This window comes from Rhincodon typus, chromosome 28 (genome assembly GCF_021869965.1).
Source record: "Rhincodon typus isolate 14 chromosome 28, sRhiTyp1.1, whole genome shotgun sequence".
Classification (NCBI taxonomy): domain Eukaryota; kingdom Metazoa; phylum Chordata; class Chondrichthyes; order Orectolobiformes; family Rhincodontidae; genus Rhincodon; species Rhincodon typus.
Genome location: NC_063359.1, coordinates 55,212 through 64,679, shown reverse-complemented (window position 1 = coordinate 64,679; position 9,468 = coordinate 55,212). Strand labels below are relative to the sequence as shown.

The 9,468-nt window shown below is 40.6% G+C and overlaps 1 protein-coding gene across 1 annotated transcript in view; it reads right to left on the bottom strand.

The window, feature by feature from the left end:
- LOC109913361 (ectonucleoside triphosphate diphosphohydrolase 8-like) overlaps nt 1–8,983 on the bottom strand; it is a 123,789-nt gene extending 114,806 nt beyond the window's left edge. The window contains exon 1 of the mRNA XM_048613807.1: nt 8,897–8,983. The gene's annotated coding sequence lies outside the window, so the exon portion shown is untranslated. The remainder of the gene's footprint in view (nt 1–8,896) is intronic.
- Between the last annotated feature and the right edge of the window lie 485 nt (nt 8,984–9,468).

Here is a 9,468-nt window from a genome sequence, read left to right as displayed (position 1 = left end):
CAGACCCGAAACGTCAGCTTTCCTGCTCCTCTGATGCTGCTTGGCCTGTTGTGTTCATCCAGCTCTACACCTTGTTATCTCAATTAATAGTAGGACCCTGGGTAGGGTTTTAGAATAGAGAGACCTAGGAGTTCAGGATCATAATTCTTTGAAGTTTGCCTCACATATGGATAGGATGATTAAGAAGGCGTTTACTACACTTGCCTTCATTGCACAAACTTTGGAGTATAGGAGTTGGCACACTATGTTGAATTTGTCCAACACATTGGTGAGGCCTCTTTTAGAGTACTGTGTCCCATTATTAAGATGGAGAGGGTTCAGAAGAGATTTACCATGATGTTGCCTGGAATGGAGAGTTTGAGTTAGAAGGAGAGGCTAGATAGGCTGGGACTGGAGTATAGAAGGTTGAGGGGTGATAGAGGATTATAAAATTATGACGGGTATCAAAAAGGTGAATGGCAGTTATCTTTTCACTAGGGTGGGTAATTCCAAGACAAGGGGCCATATTTTTAAGGTGAGAGGAGAAGGATTTCAAAAAGACACAGGGTGCAATTTGTTTACACAGGGAGTGCTTGTGTGTGGAATGAACTTCGGGAGCAAGTGATAGATGCGGGTACAGTTACACCGTTTCAAGACATTTGGATAAGTACCAGAGTAAGAAATATTTGGAACGATATGGGTCAAGCACAGGCAGGTGGGATTAGTTTAGTTCAGGTTTATTGTTGGCATGGACTGGTTGGATGAAGGGGTTGTTTCTGTGCTGTATTACTCTATGACTCTGTATGGTCTTTACAATCTGTGTTAAGCAAAAAGTTACTGATCTCTGACTGGATTATCAAATTTTGCAGATCTTACCCAGGATCGTACTAAAACTGAGTCCGGTCTGGGATCACAAATAGATTAAGATCTCTTTGTGACGTATCAAATCCAAGTATGGATATAGGATTTTCTAAAGGTAAAGCCAACAGGATCTCACAATGTACCTTATAATTTACTGGAAAGCAGGTATAGCTTTGTCAATTTTATGACTTCTCTGCAGAAATAATTTATGCCAAAATTATTCGCAATGATTAACGAATAGCATTAGCCGAACTGTTGAAGTGGAATTTAAAGGGAGGGTCTAAAAAGGTAGATTTAACTGAGGTCATAGCACAGCATTTGGAACTAGAAAGAAAAGCCTGACTGAAATAAAATGCAGTTTGATTTAGCTAGAATTTAGTTGCAGATGAAGCAGCTTGAAATAGAGGAGAAGAAATTTAAGAACTCGGACTGGAAAAAGGACAAAGAATTGGAAATGTGAAACAGACAGAAAGTTTCAATTAGAAAGGGAATACAGACAATTTGCCCTAAAATAAGAGAGTCTGGGGTTAGTAGATGAAAAGATGATTGTGTCAACTCCAACCAAGAAATCTTCACTTGGTGCCCCCACTCATTGAGGACAGAAACATACAAAATAGGTGCAGCAGTAGACCAGTCGGCCCTTTGAGCCTGAACCACCATTCAATATGATCATGGCTGATCATGCAATTTCAGTACCCCATTCCTGCTTTCTCCCCATACCCCTTGATTCATTATTATCATGACTGATTATCCAACTCACTAACCTGTTCCCACTTCTACCCCATATCCTTTGATCCCTTTAGCCCCACATGCAATATTCAGTTCTTTCTTGAGACCTTACAATGTTTTGGTCTTGACTGCTCTCTGTGGTAGTGATGATCACAGGCTCAACAATCTGTGTGAAGAAATTTTTCCTCATCTCAGTGCTAAATGGTTTACCCTGTATTCTTAGACCGTGACCTCGACCTCTAGACTCTTCCTTAGCTGCAAGGACCATGTCCAACTGCCATTTGAACATATCTAATAGACTGGCCCAAACAGCTTTCTGTAGTAGAGAATTCCACAGATTCGAAACTCTGAGTGAAGAAATTCTTCCTCATCTCAGTGACCCCTAGTTCTGGACTGCTCCAACATCAGGGACATTCTTCCTGCATCTAGCCTGTCCAGCCCCATCAGGATTTTATATGCTTCTATGAGATCACCCCCCTCATTCTTCTAAATTCTAGTGAGTACAAGCCCAGTCACTCTAATCTTTCTTTAGATGTCAATCCTGCCATCCTGGGAATCAGTCTGGTGAACCTTTGCTGGACTCCCTCAACAGCAAGAATATCTTTCCTCAGACAGGAAAACCAAAACTGCACACAATACTCAAGGCCCTGTATAACTGCAGCAAGATATCTCTACTACGATATTCAAATCTTCTCGCTATGAAGGCCAGCGTGCCATTAGCTTTCCTCACCTCCTGCTGCACTTCATACCAACCTTCAGCAACTGTACCACCATGACATCTAGGTCTCGTTTCACCTCATCTTTTCCCAAACTGTCACAGTTCAGATAATAATCTACCTTCTTGTTTTTGCCACAATTCATCTCATATTTATCCAAGTTATACTGCATTTGCCAAGTATTTTCCAACTCAGCCAGACTGTCCATGTTACTCTGCAACCTCTTAGTATCCTTCCCACAGCACACACTGCCATTCAGCTTAGTGTCATAACAGAGTTGGGAGATATTTTCGGAAAGTGGCTTCAACCATTAGGTGTTGAAGGGACCCATAGATTCTTATTTCGCAAAGCAACTTGTTCAGGAATGCAATGGATGTTAATACTAGTCTTTTTAAAGAACAACACTCAAATGAAGAGACAGTCAAGACTGTGGTATTTAACACTAACAGCTTGCTCCTGCAATAGATCAAATAAGATTTTGAAGGCCCACTACAGCAGGGACACATGCCCCTAATCTTATGTTCCATTTCTTATGAAATAAATGCCAGCATTGCACTTGCATTCCTAATTATAGCTGAGCTTGAGTATGAATGTTTTAAGAATCATGTACAAAGACACCCCAGATCCCGCTGTACTTCAAAGTTTACATAGAAACATAGAAAATAGGAGCAAATGTTGCCATTTGTCCCTTCAAGCTAGCTCTGCCATTCATTATGATCATTACTGTTTATCCAACTCACTAACCTGTTCCTACTTCTTCCCAATATCCTTTGATCCCTTTAGCCCCAAGTGCAATATTCAGTTCTTCCATGCAATATTTTGGTCTTGAATGCTCTCTGTGGTAGTGATGTTCATAGGCTCAACAATCTCTGTGTGAAGAAATTTCTTCTCATCTCGGTCCTAAATCGTTTACCCTGTATTCTTAGACTGTGACCCTGACCTCTAGGCCCCCCCCACCATCAGGAATATCCTTCCTGCTTTTACTTTGTCTATTCCTGTTAGAGTTTTATAGATTTCTATGAGGTCCCCCTCAATAATCTAAACTCCAGCAAATATAATCCTAACCAATTCATCCTCTCCTCATACTTCAATCCTGCCATCAATAAACCCTTGATGCACTCCCTCTGCTAGCAAGAACGTCCTTCCTCACAGAAGGAGACCAAAACTGCACACAATACCCCAAATGTGGTCTCACCAAGGCCCTGCACTGAAATCCTCTCACAATGACGACCAACATACCATTTGTCTTCTTTATTTATGTTACACCGGCATGAATAAGGACAGCCGGGTGTCATTGCTCTGCCCCCTTTCTCAAATCTATCACCATCAAGTCCACACCAATCCTCCGAAGAGCATCCCACCCAGTCCCTGTACCCCCAAGCCTATAACCGTGCATTTACCCTGGTTAATCTACCTAGCCAAACATCCTTGGACACTACGGTGCAAATCCTGCACATCTTTGAACTGTGGGAGAAAGCTTTAGCACCTGGCAGAAACCCACGCAGCCATGGGGAGAACATGCAAACTCCAGAAAGACAGTCATCCAAGGCTCGAATCAAACTTGGGTTTCTAGCTCTATGAGACAGTAGTGCTAGCCACTGAGCCACTGTGCTGCCTAGCATTTCTATAATATATCCTCATAACTTCAAGCCTGAAGTCCACACTTCATTCTTGTAAACCTACATTATACTCCTTCAATATGTCCTTCCTAAGGTGTGGTGTATTGATCTACTCACGGCACTCCAATATGGGTCTAACCGGAGTTGTGTAAAACTGCAGCAAAACTTCTGCATCCTTATACTCCAGTCCTCTAGATATAAAGCTTTCTTGATTATTTCCTGCACATGTTCCTGGCACTTTAAAGATCTATGCACCTGAACCCCCAGTCTCTTTGGACATCCATCATATTTAATTTCATACAATTTAGAAAGTACCCTGACTCATCCTTTTTCAGTACAAAATAGCTAACCTCAGATTTGCTTCCATTGAACTCCGTCTGCCATAGTTTTGCCCATTTACTTAGTTTATCAATATCCTGTTGCAATTTTATGCTATCAACTTATGTGGAAATTTAGCAAGTGTGTTTTGGAAGTCCATTCAAACAACATCCATAGATATTCCTTTACTACCTCTGCAAAAATTCAATAAAGTTTGTCAGGCTTGGCCTACCTGCCATGAATCCATGCTGGCTGTGCCTGATTAACTGAAATTTTGAGATGTTCACTTACCCCATCCTTGATTATAGACTTCAACAGTTTCCTTATTACACTTGTTAGGCTAAATGGTCTGTAATTCCCTGGTTTTCCTCTTTCACCCTTCTTAAAAAACAGAGCGACATGTGCAATTTTCCAGTCCAGTGTGATAATCCTATGTTTAGGGAAGTCTGAAAGATTATGGTTAGGGCATCTACAGTGTAGTCCCTTAGTTCCTCTAATACTCTTGAACAGAAAGCATCAGGTCTTGGGGATTTCTAACTCCTTAATTCTAATAATTTCCTTATCATCAATATTTTGCTTAATGTTAATTTTATTAAGTCCCTGTTCCCTATTCCCATTATTAATTTCCTTGGGAGTTCTGGTAAGTTATCCTCTTTCTCTACTGTTAATACAGAGGCACATTAATTTTTCAACATGTCTGCCATTTCTCAAAGTCATTGACAATATCCCACTTTCAAACTTTATTGGGCCAACATTGCTCCTGTCCACTTGCTTTCCCTTTATTTAACTATAAACTTCCTTCTCTCTGATTTTGATTTCCCTTAAAAGTTGCTCCACTGTTCTCCCACTGTTTAATTTCTAATGTGGGTCTGTGATTAACTGCGTAATCAATGATAGGCAAACTCCAAACCACACATCTGATCCAACTATCCACCACTGTCCACTCCCCATTCAATTATTCACTCTCTTGTCTCTTCCACTCCACACTCACCCACCCTCTCTTCCTTCTTTGATAGAGTCATGGGATTTTTTTTTCCTTATTCATTAACAGGATGAGGGCGTCGCTGGCTAGGCAGCATTTATTGACCATCCCTAACTGACCAGAGGGCAGTTAAGAATCAACCACATTGCTGTGGGTCTGGAGTCACATGTAGGCCAGGTAAGGATGGTAGTTTCCTTACCTACAGGACATTAGTAAATGAGGTGGGATTGAGGATGACATGCTTTTCCTCAAGCTCAATGGCTTATGAAATTGCTGATAGGTCCAGAGTGTGATCTGTAGTATCTGCCATATGTGTGGCTAATAATGTTTAAATGGTTGGATGAACACAGGAATAGGCCGTACAGCCCATAAACCCTGCCCTGCCAGTCTAGATCGTAGGTAAGCAACTCCTCAATGTCATTTTCTCACATATCTCCATGTCGCTTAAAGTCATTAGTTTTCAGAAGCCTATCGAGTTCTGTCTTGAACTTGCTCAACTGTTGATCTTCCACAACCTCCTGAAGATTCACCACCCTCTGAAGAAATGACCTGTTCCTTATCCTTATCTAGAGTCACAAGCCAGGGAAATCATCCTATTGACGTTGACCCTGTAAGATTTTTTTAAGTTTCAATGAGGCCACCCTTCCTTTTCTAGATTCTAGAAAATTAAAACTTGGTTTCTTCGATCACTCCTCATAAAACAATCCTACCTTCCCAGGATTAATCTGATGTGCCTTCATTGGAAACTATATCCCTCCTTAGTTAAGGAAACCAAAGCTGTACACAATAGAGTAAGAGAGAACTTACCAAGTTTCTATACAAATGCAGCAAGATGCCTTTACTACTGCTCTCAAATCAGCTCAAATGAATGCAAACATTCTGTTTGCCTTTCTAATTGTTTGCTGTACCCACAGGCATGGACAAGGACATCCGCAATTCCTAACCGCTCACTATTTAGCACATATTCTGCTTTATCTTTCTTTCTGCCAAAGTAAATAATGCTACATTTATTTACATTACATTCCATCTAGCACAATTGTACAGTCTGTCTGAATCCTCCTTACATCCTCATCACAACAGACAGCCCCACCCAGTTAGGTGCCATCAGAAAATTTGGAAGTATTACAGCTAGTCCCCACATCCAAGTTGTGAAATAGATTGTGAAGTGCTATAACACCATAAGAAATAGGAACAGGAGTAGGCTCTTTTGCCCCTTGAGCCTGCTCTGCCATTCATTAGGATCTGGTTAATGTGGCATTCCTCACATCCACTTTCATGACTTTCCCCCTTAACCCTTGATTCCCCTGTTGATCAAGAATCTATCTCAGCCTTAAATGTGACAGGGTCTCTGTCCCCCACAATTATCTGTGGCAAAGAGTTCCAAAGACTCATAACCCTCTGAAAAGAAGAAATTTGTTCTCATCGCAGTATTAAATTGCCACCCCTTTAATCTGAGAATATGCCCTCTGGTCCTAGACTTCTCCCATGACGGGAAACATCCTCTCAGCATTTACTCTGTCAAGCCCCTTAAGAATCCTATATGTTTCAATGAGATCATCTCGCATTCTTCTAAACTCCCAACCCATTTAGCCTTTGCTCATAAGACAACCCTTCCATACCAGGGATCAACCTGGCATACTTTTTTTGAAACTGTCTCCAATGAAATAATATCTTTTGTTCAATAAGGGGACCAAAACTGCTCACTGTACTCTAGATGTGGTCTCACCAACACCTTGTACAGTTAGATTAAGGCTTCCCTACTCTTATACTCCAACACCCTTGAAGTAAGGGTCAACATTCCATTAGCGTTCCTGACTGCCTGCTGCACCTGTGTGCTAGTTTTCTGTATTTCGTGCACAAGTCCCTTTGCGTTGTAGCTTTGTGAAGTTTATTTCTCCATTTAAATAATAGTCTGTTCTTTTGTTATCCCATCCAAATTGAACAATTTCACATTTTTTTTCAAGTTGACTCCAATTGCCAACTTTTTGCCCTCTTGTCAATATCTCTCTGTTAAACTGTTTGTATCCCTCTTGCAACTTGCCTTTCCATTTATTTTTATATCATTTGCAAATTTAGCTACAGTACACTTGTTTCCTTCCTCAGTTATTAATACATATTGTAAACAGTTGCATTCCCAGCATGACCCTTGTTCTAACCCTACTGGTCATGGGTCATCAACTTGAAAAAGAACCCCTTATTCCCACACGCCGTTTCCTGCCCATTAGCCAATTCTCAATCCATGCCAAAATGCTACCTCCAATGCATTGAGCTTTTATCTTATGATTTAAACGTGTCAGGTACCTTGTAAAACACCTTCTGGAAGTCTAATTTCAACAAATCTGTTGATCCCCCTCTATCCACTCTGGTTGAGATTTCCTCAAAAAGCTAATAAATTAGTGAGGCATGAATTCCCTTTCATGAAGCAGTGCTGATTCTACTTGATTATATTAAGACTTTCTAAATGTGCTGCTATTACTTCCTTAATAATCAATTTCAACATTTTTCAAACAATAGACTAATCTTTGGGTCTTTGGATTCTGGGAGCAAACCCGGGCACCTGGCACAAGCCCATGCAAACATGGGGAGAACATTACAAATTCCACACAGACAGTCACCCAAGGCTGGAATCAAACTTCGTTCCCTGGCAGTGCAAGGCAACACTGAGCTATTGCACCAATCCATGAGGATTAAATTCACCCATAGTTATTGCTCTTTTTTTACATCGTCCCTTTTTTTTGTTGATTTATAACTTTTTCAACAGCGTGGCAACTGTTTGGAAGTCTATACACTAACTCTTCCTCATGTGGGTTTTTGCCTCCGCACAAATGAACTCTCCATCATCCAAGCCTAGATGATCTCTCACAACTTTCGTATTTCATCCCTTAGTAACAGTGTTACCCCACCAAATTTCCATCCTCTTGTCTTTCAAAAATGTCAAATATCCCTGGATATTAAGTTCCCAGTTTTGCTCTCCTTATAACCATGCCTACATAATGGCTGTGAGATCATATCCATTTATCTCGATTTGCACTATCAGTTCCTCTACTAATTCTGAATGCTTCATGTATTTAGATACAAAGCCTTTAGTTTGCCTTTTTGCCATTTTTAATCATCCTAATGTTTCTTTGTACTGTTGTCCTATTTGCTTCTCGTTGTAGACCTGGCACCAGAGAGAACTAAAACAAAGTTGCTGGAAAAGCTCAGCAGGTCTGGCAGCATCTGTGAAGAAGAAAACAGAGTTAACATTTTGGATCCGGTGACCCTTTCTTAGAACCCAAAACGTTAACTCCTTCACAGATGCTGCCAGACCTGCTCAGCTTTTCCAGCAACTTTGTTTTTGTTCCTAATTTACAGCATCCGCAGTTCTTTTGGCTTTTACTAGCGAGAACTAGACTGAATCTAAGCAATTAATCAGTTACTCTCCAATAGAAGCAAAATTACTGAGGGTGCTGGAAATCTGATATAAAAGCAGAAAATGCTGGACAAACACAGCAGTCTGGCAACATTTGTGGAGAGTTAATATTTTGAACCTGGTATGACTTCTTCAGAACCAAAAAGTCATATTGGACCCAAAATATTATCTCTCCACAGATGTTTCTAGACCTGCTGAGTTTCTCCAACATTTTCTATATTTACTCTCCAGAAGAGCTAGTTTACTCTGTCCAATGCCAGGAGAAACTTTATTTTCTTACCTTCATTTGATTCTTAGTCCAATAAAAAAAAGTTCAATGCTAGCTGTAGGTCGCACTTTAGAAATATGTTGACATTTTGCAGCTCACCATTCACCAAGTTCAATCTGCTTGAAATTTCCACTCCACTTGCATTTATACTATTTGAAACCTCAGTGTGAGAACGAGACTGAACCAGTTTACCTAATCAGCTCCTCTCCATGAAGAGCTTAGGTCCGGGTTCAAATCTCATCTGCAAATGAGGTGTACCACAACATGTCTGAACAGCTGATTAAACTTAATTCTTTTTAACCCTAAAGCTGGAAGAAATTGACTTTGTGTCCTTATCTTACATTAATTCTGAAATAACTGCACAGAGGCTGGTGTCCGTTTATTTACTTGTGCACAGTACACTGGCTGTAGTCAGCCAGCTCAGAGACAGTCCCCAACTGAGGGGATTCTAATCACTTGTTTATATTGTTTAGCTAAGGCTTTACCCAGGTTAACAATGCCAATCAAGAACCTCATAGTTAACAGGGTCAACCTGTTCCAGATCACTGCAAATTCTTAGCCCAGTAAAAACAGTCAGATGATAG